Below are 27425 nucleotides of genomic sequence, written 5' to 3'. Positions count from 1 at the left end.
AGCCCCTCATGACTTTGAAATATGGAACGATTTTTTCCTGCTTTCAACTGTATTGCTTGGCTTATCCTAGGCAATTCTTTTGTGTCTATACCAATAACAAAACATAGCACAATTTTATTTGTTTGTAGGTATTTTTTCTTTCATGGGTCCCATAAAATACTTGGTTCTTATGTTTTGCAATAATGTATGGAATTGTGGTAATTTCTCCAGTGATAAATATCTGCTTTGCTAATGTCAGTTGCATATCCTGCTATTTTCATGCCTTCTGCAAATACAATCACTTTTCTTTCTTTCTTTTTTTTAATCACTTTTCATTTCAACAACAAATGAAAGTGTAATTTTTGGCAATTTAAATGGCAACCAAACTCAACATGTTATTACCAACAATGTACTTAACTCAATTGAAAAAATGACAACATGGACAGCTATGAGTAAGTTTGAGCCTGGGCAGACCATGGCAACTACATCATGACTGAAGCCTGGCTGACATCAGTGTAAGAAATATCCCAGTGGATTTCAGAGATATTAAAAAAACTGGGAGGAGGGCAGGAGATGTGTGTTTTGGAACTGATGAATTGAGATATCTCTTGTGCATCCCAGTGATGGGGATCTGAAACATAGTAAATGTTCAATAAATATTGTTTGGTTGTTGAAGGATTGGAGTGAAAGGAGGAGTGAACAGACAGTAGCTAATTGGGAATGCTAAAAGGCACCTCACTCCCTGCCTCCTTTCAGATTGTTTTTTATGTGGTGGCAAATTACTACCAAATATATTATTCTTTGTACTTAAAATATGTTTGCTTGAAATCTGTCATTAAAAGTTATACATTATATTTAAGGAGCTGAACCCTTGTTACTATGTTAAATCAACAAAAACTTTAAGATCAAACCAAATATGATAATTTATAATAATATCCCCTCTGAATCACTGGCTGGAATCATGAATCTCCCCACCTTCATCTGTTGTTGCTTTTCAGTTGCTAAGTCATGTCCGACTCTTTGCAACCCATGGACTGCAGCATCCCAAGCTTGCCTGTCCTTCACTATCTCGCTGAGTTTGCTCAAATTCATGTCCATTGAGTTGGTGATGCTATGAAACCTTCTCATCCTCTGCCACCCCCTTCTCTTTTTGCCTTCAATCTTTCCCAGCATTGGGGTCTTTTCCAAAGAATCGGCTCTTTGCATCAGGTAACCAAGTATTGAAACTTCACCTAGGACTTGGAATCTGGCTCACATTCTTATTTTTTCTCCACCACCTCTTATGCCATAAAACTGTGAAACTCTGATTTTCATGTGGAAGACTTATGTCACATGATCTTACATGCCCTTGACTCCTCAACACCAGTGGCCTTGCCTTCTTATCTTCTCCAGCATTCTCCTCCCAGATCCTTCTTCTTGGTCCATGAATATCAGTCATTCTCTAACATTCCACCTATTTAATCTGTCATTCTTCTCTTTCACCCTTTCCTTAGTTTTTCCCAAACCCTCAAGATTTCAGCGGAGAAGGCAATGGCAACCCACTCCAGTATTCTTGCCTGGAAAATCCCATGGACGGAGGAGCCCGGTGGGCTACAATCCATGGGGTCATGAAGAGTCGGACACGACTGAGCGACTTCACTTTTACTTTTCACTTTCATGCATTGGAGAAGGAAATGGCAACCTGCTCCAGTATTCTTGCCTGGAGAATTCCAGGGACAGAAGAGCCTGGTGGGCTGCCGTCTATGGAGTCACACAGAGTCGGACACGACTGATGCGACTTAGCAGCAAGATTTCAGCAAATCATCTTCATTTCCACCCTACCAGAAAATCAAAAGCCATCAGGTTGGAACTCCCTGAGTTCCCTCCTCAGCACCTAAAAGCTATAAACTAATTCTATCCTTTCCTCCCCCCCTCCTGTTTCAGGATGACTCTTTCTCCAGTTCAAGGCTAATCCCTCCATCTGATCTCTGCCTCCTCCTCAGGAAACTCTTACTCTATTAATCATCCCTTCTATCTCCCTTACTCTAAGCTTCCCTTTCACTTGATCTTTCCTGACAGCATGCAAATATTTTCATCTCTTCTCTTTAAAAACAACTTTTACTCATCCACACACTGCTCCTCTCTCCTAATGCTAGCCCTTTCTCTTTCCTTCAAAGCCAAGTTTGTAGAGTTCACTTATTATTGTCTCCACTTTCATCTCCTATTCACTTGAAAGGCTACTGCAATCTGAAATCTGGTAATCATCCTTCTTATACCAATAAAATTGTTCTTTAATGTCACCAGTGACTGCCATGTGGCCAACAGTATCTGACCTTACCTCTCTACAGTCCTTATTAGCATAGAACCTCCCTCCTTGACATTTCTTCTCTTTTGGTTTTTGTGACACCATTCTCTCCTCCTTTTTCATACTTTATTCTTTGATCAGACAGAAGGAGGCTCTGTCTTCAGCCTTTTGCTCTCCCGGTCTACTTATGACATTTCTTGGGTGGTCTTGCATCAGATGCACTACTTCAGCTTCCACATATGACCCTCAGTCCCAAATCTGTGCTAAATGCATTCAACTCAAACTTCTCTCCACATTGGTGATAACAGATTTCAGTTAAATGCATCATTTTCTCCCATAAACCTGTTTCTCCTCCTGCCTCAGTGACAAGCATCACCAGCCCCATAGTTGTCAAGCCAGAAGTGAGGCCATGCCCTTGGACTCGTCCCTCCCTCAGCTGCACATCTGATCAGTTACTTAGGCTTCTAGAGTCTGCCTCCTACCATCTGTTGATCCATTTCGAATGCATCTACTTTAAAGACACCTTTGTCATCTGTCACTTGCATCACTATAGTGGTCTGCTAATTGCTTCTTCTCCAATCTGCTAGAATAATCTTCCTAAACTACAAATCAGATCATGTTATTTCCCTGCTTAAATTAATTAGATGGTTCCCCAGTAGCTTTCAAGATAAAATTAAAACACCCTGGGGCTTCCCTGGAAGTCTAGTGGTTAAGACTCCGTGCTTTCACTGAAGGGGCACAGGTTCAATCCCTGGTCAGGGAACTAAGATCTTGCATGCTGTGAGGTGTGGCAAACCAATACAAAACCAAAACCACTTTAACTCCTAATCCCGCATGGTGTGCCCCTGCCTGCCTCTCTGACTCTTATTCAGCCATGTACGCTACTACTTTCTTTTTCTGATCACACTTAACAATACACACAGGATGATTTATACCCCCAGCCTCCTCCTCGGTGCTCCCCTAGCCTCTCCTCTTTGGTCCAGGTAACTAACTGCTGAACATCCTTCTTGAACATATCTTCCTCTACTAAGCCTTCCTTAACTCCCTGATTAGCTGCTGCTCCTCTGTTCTACAGGATATCCTGTGCACACCTCTATCACCTCTATTTCATTGCTGGTTTATATATATATATATGTCTTGTCCTAGAATGTATGCTCCAAGAAAGTAAGGACCATGTATTATTTGGCTTAGGCTGTTATAAATATTAGTAGAATGAATGGATGAACAAATCAGCTCATTCATTTGTTCACTTGAGGACTGAGCCTTCAAGTCTAAAAATCAGTGAATGAAAAGTTGTTTTACAGTATAGAGGTTCCTCAAAAAATTAAAAATAGTGGCCATATGATCCAACAATCTCTCTCCTGGGCATATATCCAAACAAAACTGTAATTCAGAAAGGTACATGCACCCTATGTTCACAGTAGCACTACACCCAATGGCCAGAATATAGGAACAACCTGTATGTCCACTGACAGATGAATGGATAAAGAAGATGAGATACATATAGACGATGGAATATTCTTCAGCCATAAAAAAGAACAAAACAATTCCATTTGCAGCAACATGCATGGACCTAGAGAAGATCATACTAAGTGAAGTAAGGCAGAAAGAGAAAGACAAATACCATATATTACTTATATGTGGAATCTAAAATGTGACACAAATGAACTTTTATGAAACAGAAACAGACTCACAGACATAGAGAAGAGACTCGGGGTTGTGAAGGGGTAGGGGATATGGGAGAAGGATGGAGTGGAAGCTTGGGGTCAGCAGATGCAAATTACTGTATATGGAATGGATAAATAACAAGGTCCCTCTGTATACCACAGGGAACTATCTTCAATATTTTATAATAAATCATAACGTAAAAGAATATTTTTAAAAGAAAGTTTATATGTGTGTGTAACTGAATTACTTTGTTGTATGGCAGAAATTAACAGATTATTACAAATCAACTCTATTTCAATTTTTAAAAAAACTGTTTTACACTCTAGACAGAGGAAAAATTGTAGATAAACTAAGTAATGATAACAGTAAAAGAAATGTGAAAAAAAAGCACTTCATTAAATTAGATAACTTTGTTTACTTACATCTTTCTCTAAACTGTATTATTCTCTTAAAAAAGTATGTTAATATATTATTTATATTTTGGTGTCTTGCTGATGTTCTAATTTTTAAGTGGAAAAAACCTTAATTTATTAGGAATATATCTTAAGCTGATCTCCAAAGGAAAATTCAAGTAGAGTCTAAGTACTTGAAACACAGATCCAGTTACTACAATACACCTAATGTGGTTTGGGTTTTCTCAACCAGGACTCTCACTTAGCATTTAAATTTCTCCAAGACTTTACCCCAAACCATCTTTCACCATTATTTTGTACTTATCTTATATTCTAGTCAAATTGAACTTCCAAACACTCTATGAAATGTCTTATATTTCTCCAATGCTTTATTTCTTCTCTTTGGGCCTTCATTTCCTCCACCAAGAATCTCTTTGCTCCATTTCCAACAATTAAATATTAAGCGTAACTTCATACATAAACACCTTTCTGATTTTTTTATGAAGAGATTCTCTTCATATCATTTTGTACCTCTTACCATATCCAGTTTTATTTTTTTAACTTTTGTGTAGCAAAAATGACTATACAGTTTCATATTTCATTTTATATTGAAGTTTTGTATATTCAACATTTTTCAACCCCTTCAAGACAGAGTATAACTCTTATAATGACATATTTTGAGCAATATATTTCAAGTATAGAGAAAAATATAACATTCTAACCACAGTGATACACCTTAGTTCTAAATTATGCATTTTAACTGGCATATATTATTCCGTTGTCTAAATACTCCACAATCTATTATTTATCTATTCTCTTACTTCCAACTTGTTGCTATTTTGAAATGATAAACACTTGGACATGATCTCTTGTGCATGGGTAAAAACGTTTTCCTAGGATACCTTCTGTAAATCACATTCTTATGAATGGAGTTAGTTTTTGTGCACCTTCAACTTTCCCACCTCTTGCCCTCACCTCCCTGCAGTGCAAGCATTCTTCTAGGCAATGCAGATTATGCCTGTGAACCAAAAAAAAAATCCCTGCCCTCATGGAATTTACATTCCAGGTGGCAGAGAGTAGAAATAGTAAACTGTATGCATACAAGCTCCCACAAGCTCACCAACACTCAAACATTTTTTCTTAATTTTACTAATCTGATAGGTATAAAGCGATATATGATTGCTTTAATGTATCTCTGATTATTAATACATGACCATTTTTTCTCCTTATGTTTCTTCACTAGTTTTAGTCTTGTTTTTTGTGAAGTATCTGTTCACATCTCTTGCTTATTTCCCCCCTATTGAGTTGCCTTATTCTTAATAATTTATGGAGTGTATTATTGATAATGATAATTTGAGGGGGTCTACGTATTATATATTGGGAAAGACTAGAGATCTCTTCAGGAAAATTGGAGATACCAAAGGAATATTTCACGCAAAGATAGGCTCGATAAAGGACAGAAATGGTATGGACCTAACAGAAACAGAAGATACTAACAAGAGGTGGCAAGAATACACAGAAGAACTGTACAAAAAAGATCTTCACGACCCAGATAATCACGATGGTGTGATCACTCACCTAGAGCCAGACATCCTGGAATGTGAAGTCAAGTGGGCCTTGGAAAGCATCACTATGAACAAAGCTAGTGGAGGTAATGGAATTCCAGTTGAGCTATTTCAAATTCTAAAAGATGATGCTGTGAAAGTGCTGCACTCGATATGCCAGCAAATTTGGAAAACCCAGCAGTGGCCACAGGACTGGAAAAGGTCAGTTTTCGTTCCGATCCCAAAGAAAGGCAATGCCAAAGAATGCTCAAACTACCGCACAATTGCACTCATCTCACATGCTAGTAAAGTAATGCTCAAAATTCTCCAAGCCAGGCTTCAGCAATATGTGAATCACGAACTTCCAGATGTTCACGCTGATTTTAGAAAAGGCAGAGGAACCAGAGATCAAATTGCCAATATCCGCTGGATCATCGAAAAAGCAAGAGAGTTCCAGAAAAACATCTATTTCTGCTTTATTGACTATGCCAAAGCCTTTGACTGTGTGGATCACAATAAACGGTGGAAAATTCTGAAAGAGATGGGAATACCAGACCATCTGACCTGTCTCTTGAGAAACCTGTATGCAGGTCAGGAAGCAACAGTTAGAACTGGACATGGAACAACAGACTGGTTCCAAATAGGAAAAGGAGTACGTCAAGGCTGTATATTGTCACCCTGCTTATTTAACTTCTATGCAGAGTACATCATGAGAAACGCTGGGCTGGAAGAAACACAAGCTGGAATCAAGATTGCCGGGAGAAATATCAATAACCTCAGATATGCGGATGACACCACCCTTATGGCAGAAAGTGAAGAAGAACTAAAGAGCCTCTTGATGAAAGTGAAACAGGAGAGTGAAAAAGTTGGCTTAAAGCTCAACGTTCAGAAAACTAAGATCATGGCATCTGGTCCCATCACTTCATGGGAAATAGATGGGGAAACAGTGGAAACAGTGTCAGACTTTATTTTTGGGGGCCCCAAAATCACTGCTGATGGTGATTGCAGCCATGAAATTAAAAGGTGCTTACTCCTTGGAAGGAAGGTTATGACCAACCTAGATAGCATATTTAAAAGCAGAGACATTACTTTGCCAACAAAGGTCCGTCTAGTCAAGGCTATGGTTTTTCCAGTGGCCATGTATGGATGCAGTGAGAGTTGGACGGTGAAGAAAGCTGAGCGCCGAAGAATTGATGCTTTTGAACTGTGGTGTTGGAGAAGACTCTTGAGAGTCCCTTGGACTGCAAGGAGATGCAACCAGTCCATCCTAAAGGAGATCAGTCCTGGGTGTTCATTGGAAGGTCTGATGTTGAAGCTGAAACTCCAGTACTTTGGCCACCTCATGCGAAGAGTTGACTCATTGGAAAAGACTCTAATGCTGGGAAGGATTGGGGGCAGGAGGAGAAGGGGACGACAGAGGATGAGATGGTTGGATGGCATCACCGACTCGATGGACGTGGGTTTGGGTAAACTCTGGGAGTTGGTGATGGACAGGGAGGCCTGGCGTGCTGCGATTCATGGGGTTGCAAAGAGTCAGACACGACTGAGCGACTGAACTGAACTGAACTGATGGGTTTTGGAGAGTTGTATTTTCATTTTCATTTGTAAATTACCAATTCAGTTTTCAAAATATAACTATAGCTGTCTAATTAAGTGTTCTATTTCTTCTTGAGTCAGTTTTGGTAAGTTTCCTTTTTCTAGGGAACTGGCCATTTCATATAAGTGTCCAAATTTAGTTGCATGAAGTTTATTCTTTTTAATTCTCTTATTTTCAAAAATTCTTCATATATGTAGTGATTTTGTCTTTTAATCTGTGGATTTTATTAGTCTTTCAAACCTCCAGCTTTTTGTTTTTTTGATCATTTCTACTGCAACTTTGTTTTCTATTAATTAATTTCTCCTCTACAGTAGTTCTTTTCTTCTTTTTCTTTGTGTGTATGCTGCTGTCCCTTTTTCCAGTGTCCTGAGTTGGACAATGACTCATTAATTTCTAGTTATTCTTCTTTTATAATAAGCGTTTTCAAGTTTTTATATATTTCTCTGAAGTTCTTACTGTATCATATAAGTTTTGAAATATATTTAATTATTTAGCTCTCTGTACTAAGTTTAATCACAATATTTTTCCTTTGGCCCATCAGCTATGATTTGTTACTCATGTTATTTAGAAGAATATTTAGATATCCTAATCAAAGGAAATTAAATTTTTTAAGTAAACTTTTTTTAATAAATCAGAGAATGTGATCTACGTGATTACTGATTTGTTATTGTCTGGTTAAGATGGTGGCATGTGCCATCAGAGACCTAGATTCTTCTATCTAACTGCTCCGTGATCCCAATATATGATTTTCACAATATACCTTTTTTATATTTGTTACTATTCCAGGAAAATGCTTTTCATATGGCAGCTGTTAGGTACAATGAACTCATTTAACATATCAAGCTGTGTAAGAAGGAATTAACAGCCCGAAACTCAATAATCTTGAGATTTGTCGTGAATCAGTCCTCACTCTATTCTCATCAGTTTCTTTCTCTCAGATAGGGTTCACAATCCTGTTCTGGAATTTCTCCATCTCATTCCTCAGCTTTGGACCTGAAGAGCTGCCTCCAACATTAAGCATTTAGAAAATATTTGTTGAATTAAAGAATGCATAATTAGAAAGGAATTAATATCTACCAGTATGCTAATCTTGCAAGTCCCAAACTAGGAACAGATGACAAAGGTCACAAACAGTAACTCAGTACTCTTACTAAAAAATCGAAAATAGAACAAGGCAGGCTTACTGTGCAAACGGAAGTATTATGGGATGCACAGTCTTGGGGGAACCATTTCAGGAAAATTAATTTTGAGACAACTTTCTGGGAGCCTCTGAAATATACATATTCATGAATCTTCTGGCTGACCTATCACACAGGATTTTCCCATCGTTGACAACATAAGCAGTGTCTGTCTATTCTGGACAGTACCAACTTCATACCAGATATTGTCCACAAGACAAATCTAAATAGTTGAGCCAAAGGCACATGGTTGTTGGGGAAGTCTAGGGCAAATGATTTGCATTGTATTTTGTAGGCGGTACTTGGCTGACCCGTAACTGTACCCTTCCACCTTGCTTTGGCCAACAGCTTGGGTGTGGTTGTTCGTAAATATTCCCAAAGAGCAATGACGATTCTTCTGGATTCCTGAACATGCTACCTCCCTGTGGGAGAGCTCTGGGGTGTGTGTCCAGGACTCTCAATGAAGTTTTAATCAAAGCACTGTTTCCTTCCCATTGTTGCTTTTGGAATGGCCTTGTTCTCTGAGTCCAAGCTTTGACAACAGCACCTCTGCTGAATTTTTCCACAGCAGCTCTTGGATTTCTGCCCCATCCCCTTCCATCTGCACACCCCCGTTTCCTCTCTTCTCTGTTTTGGCTCTGTGTGGTTCTTCTCGGTAACGTGGCTGAAGAGTAATGAACCCAAAATACCTAAGTAACAAATGAGTCACCAAACTCAACAGCAGCACTCTGAAGATCAGCGGGTATGTTCCTGGGGGTAAATAGCAGAGGAGGTGGCTGCCCAGAGAGAGAGGGAGGGAGAGGGAGAAAAATAGAAACAAAATGAACAAACTGGCAGAGGTGGCTGACAGCAGCTGAGGGGGTGGAGGGGACAGGGAGCTTGGTTGGCTTGCAAAGGTGAAATCGGCACTGTGGCTTGTCACACCCTGGCTGACTCAGGCTAAGTGCAGCCCCCTCTGGACCTGCTAACACTGAACCGTCCAGTAAAACCTGGCTGGACAAGTCATCTGACTGCTGTCCTCTCTGGTTTACAAGTTCTGAGTCCTAGGGCTTGGAATTCTTTGTCCAGGTTGCTGTGAGGCTCTAATCAGGGACACGGTGATATTGATCCAGGGCCATTCCCTTTCTGGTTATAGGTTATCTGGATGGCAACAGTCAAGACATTAATTTAAATTACTTCTTTGTACTTCTTTGTTGGGGATTTAAGGCAATGGCAACCCACTCCAGTACTCTTGCCTGGAAAATCCCATGGATGGGGGAGCCTAGTAGGCTGCAGTCCATGGGGTCGCTAAGAGTCCGACACGACTGAGTGTCTTCACTTTCACTTTTCACTTTCATGCACTGGAGAAGGAAATGGCAACCCATTCCAGTGTTCTTGCCTGGAGAATCCCAGGGACGGGGGAGCCTGGTGGGCTGCCGTCTATGGGGTCGCACAGAGTCGGACACGACTGAAGCAACTTAGCAGCAGCAGGATGCATCATTTCGCCAAAAATCTTATCTCAAAGCATAATAGTTGAGCTGAACAGCAAGCTCAAGTCCAAGGCTCCAGGTGGTACTGGGAGTGAACACTGTGGGCAACTAAGGCTGTAACTCTGCTGCGAGATCTGGGGACATTACCCCATCCAGGTCAGCTTGGCTTACAAGCCATAGGGCATGTGACCTGGAAGCTTAGGACACGACTCCTACTTTTTCTACTTTTCTAAGTAAAAAGGGAGTGGAGTAGGCTGAGTTCTTGGAACATGTCTAATGGTCTGATTTCATGGGTCTGATTTCATGTGGGCCTGGCCAGCCCACAATCCTTCTCAAAGACTTTTAAACTGTCACAAGAAGCCAGAAGGAAAAGCCACATACGCAAGAGACAAGGGCTGGGATGCAAGTAAGATTGTTAATGTGGCATGGCTGTCAAGAAAATCTTCTGAAGAAAAATAAAATGTTCCTTGAGATAGGCTGACTCAGATCATGAGGATAACGGGGTTTGCTCACAAGCTATGTGGAAGTTTGGTGACTACCTTAAAAAGAGAGGAGAGGGACAGGAGTTGCTTTGGGTTTATAAGTCTGCAGCCATGTTCCGTTCCACGTGACCTTGCAGTGAGGGCTGGACTCAGCTTTTGGCTTCGTCTCCGCTGCCCCTGCACACCCACCTTCACCCCACAGAAGAGCACAAACAGATGCCATGACTTGGAAAGATCAAAGCTTGATCTGGAGAGAAAGTGGAGGAACTAACGCTAACAAGGCTGTGCAGCTAGAAAAAGAACAATCACAGCCCCTGTGAGGAAAGACCAGAACCCAAGACCCAATCAAAGCAAGCTTCCTGATCCCCATTAAGTTCCTGAAGAAGGCTGCTTCTGTTCAATTCAACTTACCTCAGTGAGCCGACTGGTGAATTGCTGAAAATCTTCTTTGGAAATGATTTGTGAAAATCATCACAGGGAAGTTCATATTCCTGGTCTCAGAAGTCTTCATTTTTCTTTCAGAGGATCTTCCTGACCTAGAGCTCGAACCTGGATCTCCTGCATTGCAGGCGGAGTCTTCACTGTCTGAGCCACCAGGGAAGCACTTTTAAGATGATATAAACGTATAAAAATAAAAGGAGAAATGAAAGAGCCAGCCATAGTTCCCACACTCAGAATGTTAACATTTTAGTATGCTTCTTTCCAGGGCTTTCATAGGCATAGATTCATTCTTTTACACAGTTGTTCTCATCCTGTATATAGAATATTGTGCACTGCTTTTTGCTAAATATATCTTTTTCTGTTATCACGTGGAAAATTAGGTAACCATGATAATTATTAACGGCTAACATATAATTCATAGATTATGTTTTGGACATTATATATGCTTCCAGTTTTTTGGAACTATGTCTTGATTTGATAAGTGTATAAAATTTGGAGCTTTTCACATTAGCCCCATCACTTAGCCATGTGGTAAATCATAATAATATCCCCGTTGGTAACCTGAGGGTTTCAGGAGGAATCTATAAGACAGATAATCAGAGGGAGCTGCTGGTCAGACTTCTTTCGGGATCTAGCCCCTCTTCAGATATAAAACTCATGGTTTTCCAGTACAGGAGTCCTGAAGGACACAGACATTGCTTGAGGTAACGTCACGGCATATAGCTGTGTATTTCCTGCTGAATGTGGCCCACAAATTCTATCTCTAGCCTCACATTTTCAAGTATCCTGAAGACAACAGATAATATTTTCAATGAATGAAAAGAACAGTAAAATAAAGGACAGGGACTATACTCAGTGTGACAAGGCTGAGGCTCTCCTTTTAAAATATTTATAAAGTATCTTACTCTTATTCTGATTTCTTATTAGAGCATTCTGATTTCTTGTGGAATTCCCTGGTTGGGTCGCTTGCTGGAGAGATAAGTTTTGAACTACAGAAGCAGGAAGAGTTGGTACTAGTTAGGATGGGCAAAGACAGTTATGAAGGTAATTTATCCTTTACCAAATAGTTCATAGTTGTATGGTGGTCATTAAGTATTTCATGCAAATGCTGTTTTCTTTCAAAGGCAAATACTGCGCCATACAGAATAGAGTTCCGGAGCATAATGGAGGAGGATGCTGAGTACTTTTTTAGTGATTATTTCATTTTAAGAATCTCAACAATTCAGAGTCAAGTGCTCTTTTCCCTATTTTGGATATGAGGCCATTCGACCACAGAAAAGTAAAATAACTCACTTAAGGGGGATAGCTAATAAATGTTTGAGACAAGATTAGAACTCAGAGCTGACTTCGAAGCCTGTGGTCTTTGCCCTACATCACAGTGCCTCCCTTGTTAAGCCTTGTTTCTCTATTGATAATCATTCTTGTAATAAAAAACAAGCTAATACTTATTGATTAAAGGTGGAGCTTTCCCTGAGATCCAGAAGTCATTCACAGCATTCTTTCAAGAGACCCTAACTCATGAAAGCTAAAGAAAGTGAAGTTGCTCAGTCGTGTCCGACTCTTTGTGACCCCATGGACTGTAGCCTATCAGGCTCCTCTGTCCAGGGGATTTTCCAGGCAAGGGTGCTGGAGTGGTTTGCCATTTCCTTCTCCAGGGGATCTTCCCAACCCAGGGACTGAACCCGGGTCTCCTGCATTGCAGGCAGACGCTTTACCATCTGAGCCACCCGGGGTCAGTCAAGTCCAACAGTGGGCAAGGACCTCTTCCACGGGGTTGTCTTAAAGACCCCGTGGAGGTTCTGACAGCAGGAGGTCACAGGGAGCTTCTACCTCCCATTTTTTCCAAGGCCAGTTCTTGGAACATATTACAGTTGATGGGAATAGAAACTATTGCTTTACTATGCTTTTTAAAGATACCTGTGTAATGGAATGACTGTATCATAAGACAAGTATCTGTTTTCCCACCAGACTTAAATTTTGTGAAGTCAGGGTCTATACTTATTTTCTTCATCGCTATATTTCCTCTCTTAATGTAATGCTTAGTCAATAACAGATGCTCAATAAATCTGTTGAATGAATGAATGAAGATAATATCTAATCAAGTCTGAGCCAAAGGTGTAGGCTGAGTTAAGGATTATGATCAACTCCTCAGGTACAGATGTGTCTCTCAGGATGTGTAGTCTGAATTGAGATAACCCGAATCAGGATTGGTCAGGAAGTATGTACAATCTGTTTCCATTTTTTAGTATCCATAATAAACTCTTGGTCACAAGCATGAGGCCATTAGACATGGGAAGTGAAATGTTTCCTTTTTTCCCCTGCTCTTGCAGCATGGAGTGAAGATAAACATTGTTTTCTTTTTTTTTTCTTTTCCTTGATATCTCAACCAAATTGGATTTATGCTAGGCTTGAGAAGAGAATCCCTCCTACATAGAGTGCTTACAGCATCCTCTTGTTTCCCAATGGGAAAAGTCAGGCTGAAAGTGTACGTTAAGCTTAGTCATTAAGCAATTAATATTATGCCCAAGAAAAAAAAAGCAAGAGCATTACAAGTGGATTTTGTCATAATCCCACATCTCCCAAGTGTGTAAACTCCAGGAAAGTCAAGATTCCCAACAGGAACCCATCTGCTGTATTTCTAGTCTGATACTCTTCTGTTTATATTTGCTCATTTCTCTCACAGAGTGCCAGGAGAGAAAAAGTGATATTTAAAAAATTCATCTGCTAGTATTTATGCAAACACAATTCTCTCCAAGTGTGGGTTGAGCAATATGAGGAAAGCAGATGCAAATGCCTCTAACGGACCTCAGTGAAACTGTATGACAAAGAAGGGAGAAATACGTATATTTATCTTATGAGATCTGAAAAGTAGAAGACAGAAACTGTCCTCTGACCAGCTGCACTTGACAGGAAGAAGTTCTGGGTCCTGAGTCCCAGATTTGGAGGCTTATTTGAATCTGTCAGTGAATCTGTTGGGCTTCTCCTATGCACCAGCCAGTTAGGGGATTATAGAAGCTCAAGATTTCTGGTTGAGGATATAACAGTAAACCATTATAAAAGCATGTTACTGACCTAAGGAGAAAGGGGAAGAAATATTGGTTGAGCCTCAGTTATCTGCCCAACTTTTTGCCAAGTGTTTCACATACACTATTTTATTTAATCCTGGTAGCTGTCCTACAATACTCTCATCCTCGTTCTTCAGACTAAGCCTCACAGTGGCCATATCACTTGTTCAACATTATGCAACTTAGGCTGTCTATATTGAAAATCCATGCTTTTCCCCCTATATCATACGTATGGAGCTTCTAAGGCTTAAAATCTAATATTTTTTTTGTGTTCAGAACCTAAATAGCTAACATTGGGGAGTTTCTTGGTGGTCTAGTGATTAGGACTTGGTGCTTTCACTGCTGGGCCCAAGTGCAATCCCTGATCAGGGTACTAAGATCCCGCAAGTCACATGGTGTGGCAATAAAATTAAATAATTAAATGAACAACTAACATTGGTTGAGTGTTTACTATGAGACAGCAAAATAAAAGTTCTTTATATATCTTCCCAGATATAAACTTTGTAATTACTCCAGGAAGTAGATACTACTATTATCCCATTTTTAAGGATGGAGAAATTGAGTTTATATATAAATAAAGTAATATAAATAAAGGCTTCCCTAGTGGCTCAAATGGTAAAGAATCTGCTCGCAATGCAGAAGACCTGGGTTTGATCCCTGGGTTGGGAAGATCCCCTGGAAGAGGGCATGGCAACCCACTCCAGTATTCTTGCCTGGACAATCCCCATTGACAGGGGAGGCTGGCGGGCTACAGTCCATGGGGTACAAAGAGTAGGACACTAAAGAGTGACTAAGCATAGCACATAAATAAAGTTGTCCAAATTACGAGGAAATAGCAGAGCCCAATCTGGATCCTGAATCCATGTGCTGTGCTTATTGCTCAGTCGTGACTCTTTGAGACCCCATGGACTGTAGCCCACCAGACTCCTCTGTCCGTGGGGATTGTCCAGGCAAGAATATTGAAGTGGGTTGCCATGCCCTCCTCCAGGGGATCTTCCCAACCCAGGGATCAAACCCAGGTCTTCTGCATTGCGAGCAGATTCTTTACCATCTGAGCCACCAGGGAAGCCCTGAATCCATGTATCTAAACACTACCACACTGCCTCTCCTTCAAGGAGTGCTTTTAAACACATTCTAGAACTTCTCTTCCCCTTAAGCTGCCCAAGCCTACGTTGATAGAATGAAGACAGTATTCAGTAAACAAAGTACATTAAGTCCTCCATATCTGCAGCTCCCACATTCAGGGATTCAACCAACTGTAGATGGAAAATAATCAGGAAAAAAACAAATGAGTTGAAAGTTCCAAAAAGTAAAACTTGAGTTGCCACCGTGGCAACTATTTACATAATGTTTACATTATATTAGGCATCAAATATTCTAGAGATGATTTAATGTATACAGGAGGAGGTACATAAATTATATGCAAACACGACACCTTCTAATATAAAGGACTTGTATCCCTGGAGTTTGGTATCTGTAGTGGGTCCTGGAATAAATCCCATGTTGTTGTGGAGGAAAGATTGCATTTCAATTCCTCTCTAAATCTCTATTGTTGCAGCCTGCATCTCAGGGGCTTGCCTAAGGTGTAATGCCTCGGGCAAGTCAGGACAGTCACTAACAACAAGCTTGGAAAAAATGAATTGGATACTCTAAACTTTTTAGAGGGCTCTCCTGGTGGCTCAGACAGTAAAGAATCTGCCTGGAATGTAGGAGACCTTGGTTCAATCCCTGGGTTGGGAAGATCCCCTGGAGAAGGGGGGAATGGCTACCCACTCTAGTGTTCTTGCCAGGAGAATCCCATGGACAGAGGATCCTGACTGAGCAACAAACACTTTCACTTTTACTTCATTCTCTTTAGAGGTTCAAGAACCAAGCACTTTAATTTTAGAGTTTCCTCCTTAGTATAAAGGGAATACTCTTCTGCTTGTGATAAAGGGTAGCAGGCCTCCTTGCAAACACAAGGTAAAAGGCACACAAGACCCGGGCCCCTGTCCCCTCCTCTCCACATCTCTGCCTGAAGAGAATGAAATAAATTAAGAGAACATCCACAGCAGGAGAACTGTTTCGCATTCCCATAAAAGCCCTTGCTAAGGCACTGTGTTTAAGAGGGGCATAGCAATGGGATGAGGGAGCCAGGGGCCTGGTCTCAGATGCATGAGTAGTACCATTTACAGAGAGGCAGGCAGAAGAATGGAAGAACCTGAAAGACAGAGCCTCACCCCAAGACACAGAGTTAAACCTAAAGAAACTGTTTAAAAAACTGAATGACAAAGTTTTAGAACCTGTGAAACTAAAATTAGTTTTTTCCCTTTTGTTATCGAGCAGGTGGGGACTCATAATGGAAAACATAATGACCTAGAGAAAAAAGAAACTGTGTTTTCTTTACATATCTGAGTGGAGTGAGTAATTTTGCAATCCTGGTTTACACAGGAAAAGAGAGGCAGATGTGAGTTTCAGCACACAGTGTCAGAGGCCGAGGTCACCAGAGGCCCCCTCAGTCCCTCTCCACAGCGGCAAGGAGAGCTCTTGGGATCTCCAAGAGCTCTCCTTGAAGACCTGGTCTCTCCCAACTGAGGTCCATGTCCGTGAACCTCATCCGCAATGTTCAGCGTAAGTAATCGACCTGCCTCTCTCTGTTGAAGCCCATGATGATGGTGGGATCTTTCCTGTCCAAGGAGTGGGATGTCAGCCACTTTGTACTGCCTGTGAGTGTCCAGGACAATGATCACACCAGAGGATGGGTAACCCATAGCCGAGAAGGAAGCTCCTAGTCTGCAGTTGCCCCTCACTCCCATCACATGAGGAAGATCCTGAAGACCAGCTTGAGGAAAGAGAGGCCAAGCTCTGCAATGAAAGATGAGGAGCTGAACTCAGCAGGCTTCTCCAGCAGGTTAACATGAATGCGAGTAAAGGGACCTAGTGCTTCATGTGGCAGAAGCTTGCTATTCCTCTAGAAACAGAAAATGAGAAAACACTCTTCTTCAAGTACTCATTCGACCTTTCTTGCCTATGTATAATCTTCTTTGAATGACAGGCAGCAAAATGTGTAGTTGATAGGTGCCCAGGTTTAGAAGATCAAATCCCAGTTGTGCCACATGTTACTTAACCTCTCTGTGCCTTTCATCTGTTAAATGGAGAAAATAATAATACCTTCCTCAAAGGATTTTTGAAGGATTAAATAACATATGTAAAGCTTAAAGAACAGTTCCTGGCACATCAGTTCAGTTCAGTTCAGTCACTCAGTTGTGTCCGACTCTCTGCGACCCCATGAATTGCAGCACGCCAGGCCTCTCTGTCCATCACCAACTCCCGGAGTCTAACCAAACCCATGTTCATCGAGTCGGTGATGCCATCCAACCGTCTCATCCTCTGTCGTCCCCTTCTCCTCCCACCCCCAATCCTACCCAGCATTAGGGTCTTTTCCAATGAGTCAACCCTTCGCATGAGGTGGCCAAAGTATTGGAGCTTCAGCTTCAACATCAGACCTTCCAATGAACACCCAGGATTGATCTCTTTTAGCATGGATTGATTGGATCTCCTTGCAGTCCTAGGGACTCTCAAGAGTCTTCTCCAACACCACAGTTCAAAAGCATCAATTCTTCGGCGCTCAGCTTTCTTCACCGTCCAACTCTCACATCCATACATGACCACTAGAAAAACCATAGCCTTGACTAGACGGACTTTTGTTGGCAAAGTAATGTCTCTGCTTTTAAACATGCTATCTAGGTTGGCCATAACCTTCCTTCCAAGGAGTAAGCGTCTTTTAATTTCATGGCTGCAATCACCATCAGCAGTGATTCTGGAGCCCAAAAAAGTAAAGTCTGACACTGTTTCCACTGTTTCCCCATCTATTTCCCATGGAGTGATGGGACCAGATGCCATAATCTTAGTTTTCTGAACGTTGAGCTTTAAGCCAACTTTTTCACTCTCCTCCTTCACCTTCATCAAGAGGCTCTTTAGTTCTTCTTCACTTTCTGCCATAAGGGTGGTGTCATCTGCATATCTGAGGTTATTGATATTTCTCCCGGCAATCTTGATTCCAGCTTGTGTTTCTTCCAGCCCAGCGTTTCTCATGATGTACTCTGCATAGAAGTTAAATAAGCAGGGTGACAATATACAGCCTTGACATACTCCTTTTCCTATTTGGAACCAGTCTGTTGTTCCATGTCCAGTTCTAACTGTTGCTTCCTGACCTGCATACAGGTTTCTCAAGAGACAGGTCAGATGGTCTGGTATTCCCATCTCTTTCAGAATTTTCCACCATTTATTGTGATCCACACAGTCAAAGGCTTTGGCATAGTCAATAAAGCAGAAATAGATGTTTTTCTGGAACTCTCTTGCTTTTTCGATGATCCAGCGGATATTGGCAATTTGATCTCTGGTTCCTCTGCCTTTTCTAAAACCAGTTTGAACATCTGGAAGTTCACGGTTCACGTATTGCTGAAGCCTGGCTTGGAGAATTTTGAGCATTACTTTACTAGCATGTGAGATGAGTGCAATTGTGCGGTAGTTTGAGCATTCTTTGGCATTGCCTTTCTTTGGGATCGGAACGAAAACTGACCTTTTCCAGTCCTGTGGCCACTGCTGAGTTTTCCAAATTTGCTGGCATATCGAGTGCAGCACTTTCACAGCATCACCTTTGAGGATTTGAAATAGCTCAACTGGAATTCCATCACCTCAACTACCTTTGTTCGTAGTGATGCTTTCTAAGGCCCACTTGACTTCACATTCCAGGATGTCTGGCTCTAGGTGAGTGATCACACCATCGTGATTATCTGGGTCGTGAAGATCTTTTTTGTACAGTTCTTCTGTGTATTCTTGCCACCTCTTGTTAGTATCTTCTGCTTCTGTTAGGTCCATACCATTTCTGTCCTTTATCGAGCCTATCTTTGCATGAAATGTTCCTTTGGTATCTCTAATTTTCTTGAAGAGGTCTCTAGTCTTTCCCAATCTGTTGTTTTCCTCTATTTGTTTGCACTGATCGCTGAGGAAGGCTTTCTTATCTCTCCTTGCTATTCTTTGGAACTCTGCATTCAGATGAGAATATCTTTTCTTTTTTCCTTTGCTTTTCACTTCTCTTCTCTTCCCAGCTATCTGTAAGGCCTCCTCAGACAGCCATTTTGCTTTTTTGCATTTCTTTTCCATGGGGATTTTCTTGATCCCTGTCTCTTGTACAACGTCACAAACCTCTGTCCATAGTTCATCAGGCACTCTGTCTATCAGGTCTAGTCCCTTAAATCTATTTGTCACTTCCACTGTATACTCAGAAGGGATTTGATCTAGGTCATACCTGAATGGTCTAGTGGTTTTCCCTACTTTCTTCAATTTGAGTCTGAATTTGGCAATAAGCAGTTCATGATCTGAGCCACAGTCTGCTCCTGGTCTTGTTTTTGCTGACTGTATAGAGCTTCTCCATCTTTGGCTGCAAAGAATATAATCAATCTGATTTCGGTGTTGACCATCTGGTGATGTCCACGTGTAGAGTCTTCTCTTGTGTTGTTGGAATAGGGTGTTTGCTATTACCAGTGCGCTCTTGTGGCAAAACTCTATTAGCCTTTGCCCTGCTTCATTCTGTACTCCAAGGCCAAACTTGCCTGTTACGCCAGGTGTTTCTTGACTTCCTACTTTTGCATTCCAGTCCCCTATAATGAAAAGGACATCTTTTTTGGGTGTTAGTTCTAGAAGGTCTTGTAGGTCTTCATAGAACTGTTCAACTTCAGCTTCTTCGGCGTTACTGGTCGGGGCATAGACTTGGATTACCGTGATATTGAATGGTTTGCCTTGGAAACGAACAGAGATCATTCTGTCATTTTTGAGATTGCATCCAAGTACTGCATTTTGGACTCTTTTGTTGACCATGATGGCTACTCCATTTCTTCTAAGGGATTCTTGCCCACAGTAGTAGATATAATTGGCATCTGAGTTAAATTCACCCATTCCAGTCCATCTTAGTTCGCTGATTCCTAGAATGTCAACGTTCACTCTTGCCATCTCCTGTTTGACCACTTCCAGTTTGCCTTGATTCATGGACCTAACATTCCAGGTTCCTATGCAATATTGCTCTTTACAGCATCGGACTTTGCGTCTATCACCAGTCGCATCCACAGTTGGGTATCGTTTTTGCTTTGGCTCCATCCCATCATTCTTTCTGGAGTTATTTCTCCACTGATCTCCATTAGCATATTGGGCACCTACTGACCTGGGGAGTTCATCTTTCAGTGTCCTATCCTTTTGCCTTTTCATACTGTTCATGGGGTTCTCAAGGCAAGAATACTGAAGTGGTTTGCCATGCCCTTCTCCAGTGGACCACAATCTGTCAGACCTCTCCACCATGACCCATCCGTCTTGGGTGGCCCCACACAGCATGGCTTAGTTTCATTGAGATAGACAAGGCTGTGGTCCGTGTGATCAGATTAGTTAGTTTTCTGCAGTTCTAGTTTTAGTGTGTCTGCCCTCTGATGCCCTCTCGCAACACTTACCGTCTTACTTGGGTTTCTCTTACCTTGGGCCTTGGGTAATTACTCTTGCCGCTGCCACCGCCGCCGCCGGCCCCAGCCCCCGGCCTGGCCTAGCCCCTCTCGGCTGCCTGGCACATAAGCCCTCAATAAATTTAGCTGTAACTACTTTTTAAAAATTTTTTATTTATTTATTTTTGGCTGTGCTGGGTGTACCCTGCTGCTCACAGGCTTTCTCTAGCTGTGGCAAGCAAGGTCCACTCTCTAGTTGTGGGTTTTGGCCTTCTCATTGCAGTGGCTTCTCTTGTTGTGGAGCACAGGCTTTAGGCACATGGGCTTCAGTAATTGCAGCATACAAGCTCAGTAGTTGTGGTGCATGGGCCTAGTTGCCCCAAGACACCTGGAATCTTCCTGGACCAGGGATCAAACCCATGTTCCCTACGTTGGCAGGTGTACTCCCAACCACTGGACAAGCAGGAAGTTGTATAATTACTTTTATGACAAGGGTGAGAGCGGTATGACTTTGAAGATCCTTCTAGTTTAAGGTATCCCTACATTTATTGACAAGTGATTAAGGGTAAACTCTAGTTGGATTTTTCAACAAAGTCATAGGGTATCTCCCTCTATAGGTCAGTCACCTTTTGGAAGGACCTGCATCCCATGCCCTGGAAAGAAAAGTGTTCATTCAATGAATCAGATCTTTCAGCCAAATAGGATTTTTAAACAAGTCTGACATCCTGGCCCTTCCTGTCAGAAAGGATATTCTGATAACCATCTTATATAAGAAGATAGTACCCCAGACTTCCCTAGTGGTACAGTGGGTAAGAATCCACCTGCCAATGCAGGGGACATTGGTTCGATCCCTGGTCTGGGAAGATCCTATATGCCTCTAAGGAGCAACTAAGCCCACGTGCCACGACTACTGAGCCTGGTCTCTAGAGACCGTGAGTCTCTAGACTAATGAGTCTACCTGCCACAACTACTGAGCCTGTGCGCTGCAACTGCTGAAGCTCATGTGCCTAAAGCCTGTGCTCTGCAACAAGAGACGTCACGACTGTGAGAAGCCCGTGCACCACAATGAAGGTAGACCCCATTCGCTGCAACTAGAGAAAGCCCTCTTGCAGCAATGAAGACCCAGCATAGCCAAAAGTAAATAAACAAAGTGTGTGTGTGTGTGTGTGTGTGTGTGTGTGCGCACTCAGCTGCTCAACTGCGTCCGACTCTGCGACGCCACAGACCATAGCCCACCAGGCTCCTCTGTCCATGGGATTCTCCAGGCAAGAACACTGGAGTGGGCTGCCATTTCTTCCTCCAGATGATCTTACTGAGCCAGGGATCAAACCTGCATCTCTGGCGTCTTCTGCATTGGCGGGGGTTTCTTTATCACTACTGCCACCTGGAAATGGGGCTCACCAGGTGGCTCAGTGGTAAAGAATCCTCCTGCCAACGCGGGAGACGTAAGAGATGCCAGTTCAATCCCTGGTCAGGAAAATCCCCTGGAGGAGGAAATGGCAACCCAGTATTCTTGTCTGGAGAATCCCATGGACAGAGAAGCCTGGCGAGCTATGGTCCATGGGGTGGCAAAGAGTCGGACAGGACTGAAACGGCTTCACCCACAGGCATATATGAAGACAGTACCCAACTACTGTCCTTTCCCTCCTGTAGGCTGAGTTCAGGATACAGTCAGCCTTCATTTAAAATGGGCACTTCAGCATGTAAACAATATTCATGAAAAGAATGTGGAGCTAGGAAGTCCTGGGTTTTCGATTTTGGCCTTCTGGTTCTTAAATGTGAGCACCTGAGCGAGTTATTTCTAAAAATAAGGATAATACCTATATAGTAGGGTCTTGTGAGGGAGGATTAGATGAAATTAAAGTGACCAGCATACAGTAGGCACTCAAATGTCAGTTCCCACTTCCTCTTTCTCCCTTTCCTGTGAGATAAGAGAGTTGGACTACTCTGTGGGTATGGACATTCACCAAAGGGTGTGTCAGTTTATATTTCTCCCACTTTTCTGAAGCAAGGGATCATGAAGATGGATTTACTCCTCTCTACCTGGTGGAAATTGTTCATTTTTGTCTTATAGCACTTCAAAACAATGATCAAAGTCCGGCTGATACTGAATTATCTGGCTAATCTAAGAACACTTTGATCAACCAAGAGTAAGTGCTGTGTTGATCACTATTGAAGGTGGAAACAAACAAGGCTTCAGGAAAATCCACCCCAGTATGGCCCCTTTGTAGAGTTTACAGGATGTATGCAACACCCAAGGGAGTAGGACAAGTAAGGCAAGGGGTCAGGCTTGGCCTGAGCATTGTGATGCTTCATTATCAAGAGAGGAGATAGTGCAAGTCCTGCCAGCTTCTTATCAGGGTTCTAAGGACAACACTCAGTGTCTGGTCCAATTGGCTCCAGTGATACCAATTCACAGTCACAAAGCCCTTCTCTTCCTTGCTAAGATCCATTCAGTCACCTAACCATCAGACTCACCAAGGCTTCACCCTACTTCCCCACCCACTCTGTTTTCTTCAACCGCCAGAGAACTTTTCTGAGATGAAGCAGAGGCCAAGAATCTGGGGCCCCTTGGACAGGAGTCATCTTAGCTGCTGACACACACAAGTGCTGACATTGGAAAGTACCGCTGCTGAATCAAAAAGCCACTTCCTAGAGATGACGGAAGTTCTCAAGGCTTGGTTCCTGGAACACGACCAATCTAGTCCAGAACCTTGAAGCCTTCCCTGCCTCAGTTTCCCAGCATGTGGGAAGGATAATGACAACAAAGGAAAATTGCTACCTATTGCCCAAACTGTCATTACTATAAGCTTGAATGACTGGACTGACTTTAGAATGCTGTTAAAAGTAATTAGTATTTACCATGTTTTCTGAGATGAAAGGTGCCAAAATTAGGCAGAACTGAGTCAAACAGCAGCGTGTTAGCTGGGGTGCAGTGACAATTTGACAGGATGTTCCTTGGCTTGTAGATTACACTTCAATTTTTTGTCATGGTAGAATTTTTCAATAACAATTATTTTACTTTTTCCTTTGTAAAATATCCTCACCTTTCTAAGTCCAAGGCATGAACAGTTGTGTTGCATTACAAAACCGACTCTTCCCAGTCGAACTGTTCAGGACTGCGATTTAAAAAAAATAATTGAACCCATCTTTTAAATTCTCGTTCATACCATGCCGTGCAAAGGAGCTAGTACTGAGCTTATTTTCCCCCTCTTACAAACAAAACAAGTAAAATTTCTAAGATTGAGAGTCTATGAGATCAGCTTCTGCCCTGACGGTTGTCTCTGCCTCCCCCTCCATTTTCAAATGAGTTTCATTTCAGACTCATTTTGAAAATGTAGACTTTTATTTGCTTCCTAGGCCACATACTCTCTGCCTCTCTGTTCAACTGTCAAGAACACGAAAGGAAAAGATTTCAAAGAGCATTTGCAATCTGCCCTCCTGAACCTCTGATATAAGAGATGCAAAGCAGGCTAGAGTGGGCCTTGGCTTCTCTGACAGGAGAGCCGTGAGAAAAGAAGGAAGTGGGAAGGGGCCCCTGGGCTGCGGTGGAGACTCTATCAGCGAAGTCAGCACCTACAGGCTGATGAAGGTAGCAAACCGGTCTGTGCCTGGTGCCCCACAGTGAAACTCCCCTCTCGGGCAACATCTGGGGCTGGTGAGTTTCTGCACGCTGTCTGCACTCCTACACGCTGTCAGTGACACAGGCATCCTGTGAGTGGAGGAGCTGTTTCTTGTAGGGCAGAAGCCTCTGCCTCACTCTCAGCTCTTCCATGTGATCCGAATTCTTATCAGGGTTCCTATCACATGCTAGTTCTACTAGTTCTACTTCCAATGGCCCCACAGTTAGCTTATACTCTTCAAAACCAAAACCAAAAATGAAAAAAAAAAAAAAAAAACACTAAAATAAATAAAATTGGGAGTCCACTTCTGGCAAAATTTTGATTTCTTGACTTGTTTACCATGTGGCAGTTTCGATCTACTTTCCATCTTGCATTGTCATTTGCTTTCTTTGGTACCCTTTGGGCCAGCCTATTGACAACCATTCCAGAAAATGGCTGGACAGTGAATTGCCTGTCTTGAAAATTCATCCTCAAAACAATACTTGAGGTGAAATAGTCTTGGGCCTTCCATCAGAAAAGATCAGCAATGTGCTTTGAAGCATCAGGACTGTCACCTCTCTTAACCTAGCTAGGACCATGTTTCTCTCCATTTGTGTGACTCATCAACCTCTCAGACACTCTGGCTTCCACTCAGTTAGACCACTTTGGGCTTAGTTGTGAGATGAAGACCTATTGCCAGACGTTCAAGCTGGTAGTGATAATACAACACCGAACCTCAGACAGAAAAGTGACATGGTATCTTACTTGCCACAAATCAGCAACCACAGGACTGAAATGATTTCCAAAATTCAGGATTTGCTGAGTGGTCCTAATTGCTAACAGCCAACAGAGGAAGGGGATGCCCCTAACCAGCCAGCCTATGCTGTGAAGTGCTGGGCACAGTCTGCTAAAAATGGTGGTTTGTCCATTTTTGTGGCTGGCCATCATTTTGGTAGGATAAAAATCCCCAACGGCCAATTTACCCCACCGACCAGCACTTAACAAAAAACAAACAAAAACTTAAGTTTGTTTATTGAGAAGAAAACCAAAGCTCTGGACAGAAGACATGGATAATGTCTTTGCATCCCTGGGGCCTAACGGTCTCAAAAAATATTTACTGAGGTCATTTGATTCCTGGGAGAGTTAATCATACATAATTTTCCAATCATTTCTGTCTTGGAACTGCCCTTGGAAGGTAAATCCTTGTCTTAGAGTACAACCAGGTAATGGGTTGTGGCTGGACTAATTTTTCAATTGTTATAAAATGTGGTGAGGAGAGGAGAGAAGCAGCAGGAGCCTGAGCCTCCCAAGAGCTTAGAATTCATTGATTGGTCACTGATGATTTGTTAAAGATGTTTCTGTTTAAAACCTGATGGGAGCAGGGAGAAGGAAGGTCCAATATGGTCACCAAGATGGCCAGAAATCCAAACGCTATGACAGGCAAAGCTCTTGGTATAAGAGCAAAAACATTGGGCAATAGGACAGGACTGTGCGTTTCTGAGGTCACGTCAGCAGTCTCCTGGGCTGCAGCTTTTGCTTGCTCACGATGCAATTTGTTCAAGCAGTGCAGCTGGGGGCAGCAGCGCTTTGGATACAAAAGCATCGGCTGGTGAGAGAAAATCAAAGTAATCCTCATTAAGTTCCTATTATCTTAAAACTTAGAAACCCTAATGAGACACTTTCAGAGCAAGTGGAACAGCAGGAGGGCACATCTGATGGACGCTGTCTTCTGTGAGGATGTCACTGTTGCCACAGGCCAGCTGTGTGCCCGCGTGCCTCGGAGCAGTTTCCCTAGAAGCAGCCAAGACAGATGGGGCACCCAAGACTCAGAAGCCATGGGGAGGAGCCCAAGAAGAAGGCCGGAAGTGACACTGGCATCCTGAAGGAGACCCTGGGCCAAAGGCTGACTATCTTTAACCCTGCCTTTTGGCTGATTCATGTCAATGTATGGCAAAAACACTATGATATTGTAAAGTAATTAGCCTCCAATTAAAATAAATAAATTAAAAAAAAAAAAACAACCCTGCCTTTTGTTAGTTGTTCCTCAGAAACGGAACAGATGTAACTCTGAAGGTCCTAGATTCTTTCAAGTGCAGTGATGCCTAAAGGAGGTCAAATTCCTTTTAAAGGACTCTCTCACCTCTACGACTCTCAAACTGTGCTCTCATCACATTTCAAGTAGAGGAACTTCTCGTGAGAAGAAGGAGAATGCTTATTCCCCCGGCAATGAGCAATTGTGAAAATACTTCTCTGTAGACTTGGCAAATGGTTTCTGGCGTTTTCTGTCCAAACACTACATCTCCTCACCAGCTCTGCAGTATGTCTGGGCGCTACACAGCCCAGTAGTACCACATCATCTCTTGGGCCTGAGCCAAGAGTGTGCCCGGCAGCGCTTAGCACCATACAGGGAGTCTACGGGGTCCTCTAAACTCTCTCCTACTAGAGCAGAGGAGGAGATTATCAGGTGGCAAGTCACAGTGTTGTTAGGTATTGTTATTATTATCCTGATGTGTAATAAATCTGCATGGTGCAGTAAATTAAAGCAAGTCTCTGTTCTCACTTTACACACTGCCAGTAGTTTTATTGTAACAGCTTGAAGATGTGCGTTTTCCTTTTTAGGCAGAGAAGAGGAAGCTGTGAAATGTGAAGCTAGAACAAAAGGATATGTGAATGTAGTCTGCCAGACAGGTATTGGACAAAAGCCAGCTCATCACGACAGCCAGCATCTAACATATCTATGCTTAATGGTGTTCGGGAACTTTGGGGCCTTACAATGCCCACAAGAATTCATTTGAATTCATTTTCATATCAATGGATCTGTATTCGGCAAAGAAAGACAGTGCTTTCTTTCCATGATAAAACTGAGTTGATTGTAGGATCACACAAATTGGTTCTGGAACTCATTAAAGTCAGCAAATGAGCATTAGTGAGATAGCTGCGTAGGCTGAAATCGTGATAATCTGTTCATTTTCGCAATTATGGCTCAAAGGGTGAAGAGAGAGGTGGTGAGAAAGGCTACAACTCCCAGCAAGAATATTATGATGCATTTCAGGTGCCTGTCCTGTGATGTACATGCCCCTGGCTTTTCTTTCTTTACACCATGCATCTCAGTTCTGCAAGAGACAAGGGAGGGGCTTCAGAAACACTTCCCCTCTACCCTTTGCCAAGTTCAAAGCCCAGGCCAAGGCCTTTAATCATGTCCCCAGCATACCTGACACTTAATGAATTTTTTTGTCAAGAGTCTTCCTCTTTGGTAG

The 27425-nt window shown here is 42.3% G+C and overlaps 1 protein-coding gene across 3 annotated transcripts in view; it reads right to left on the bottom strand.

The window, feature by feature from the left end:
• Nucleotides 1-281: 281 nt before the first annotated feature.
• Nucleotides 282-27425, bottom strand: part of LOC145506992 (uncharacterized) — a 40396-nt gene continuing 13252 nt past the window's right edge. The window contains exons 3-4 of one of the 3 annotated variants that reach the window (XM_081492713.1): nt 11005-11197; nt 7782-9418 (exon numbers count right to left, since the gene is read on the bottom strand). The gene's annotated coding sequence lies outside the window, so the exon portion shown is untranslated. Of the gene's footprint in view, nt 1797-7781; nt 9419-11004; nt 11198-26721; nt 27282-27425 lie in introns of those variants that run through there. The other 2 variants (XM_081492718.1, XM_081492711.1) reach the window with 2 other exon arrangements.

Source organism: Giraffa tippelskirchi, chromosome 5 (genome assembly GCF_054371585.1).
Source record: "Giraffa tippelskirchi isolate mGirTip1 chromosome 5, T2T-mGirTip1v1.2.pri, whole genome shotgun sequence".
NCBI classification, from domain to species: Eukaryota; Metazoa; Chordata; class Mammalia; order Artiodactyla; family Giraffidae; genus Giraffa; species Giraffa tippelskirchi.
This window is presented reverse-complemented; position numbering and strand designations above follow the sequence as displayed.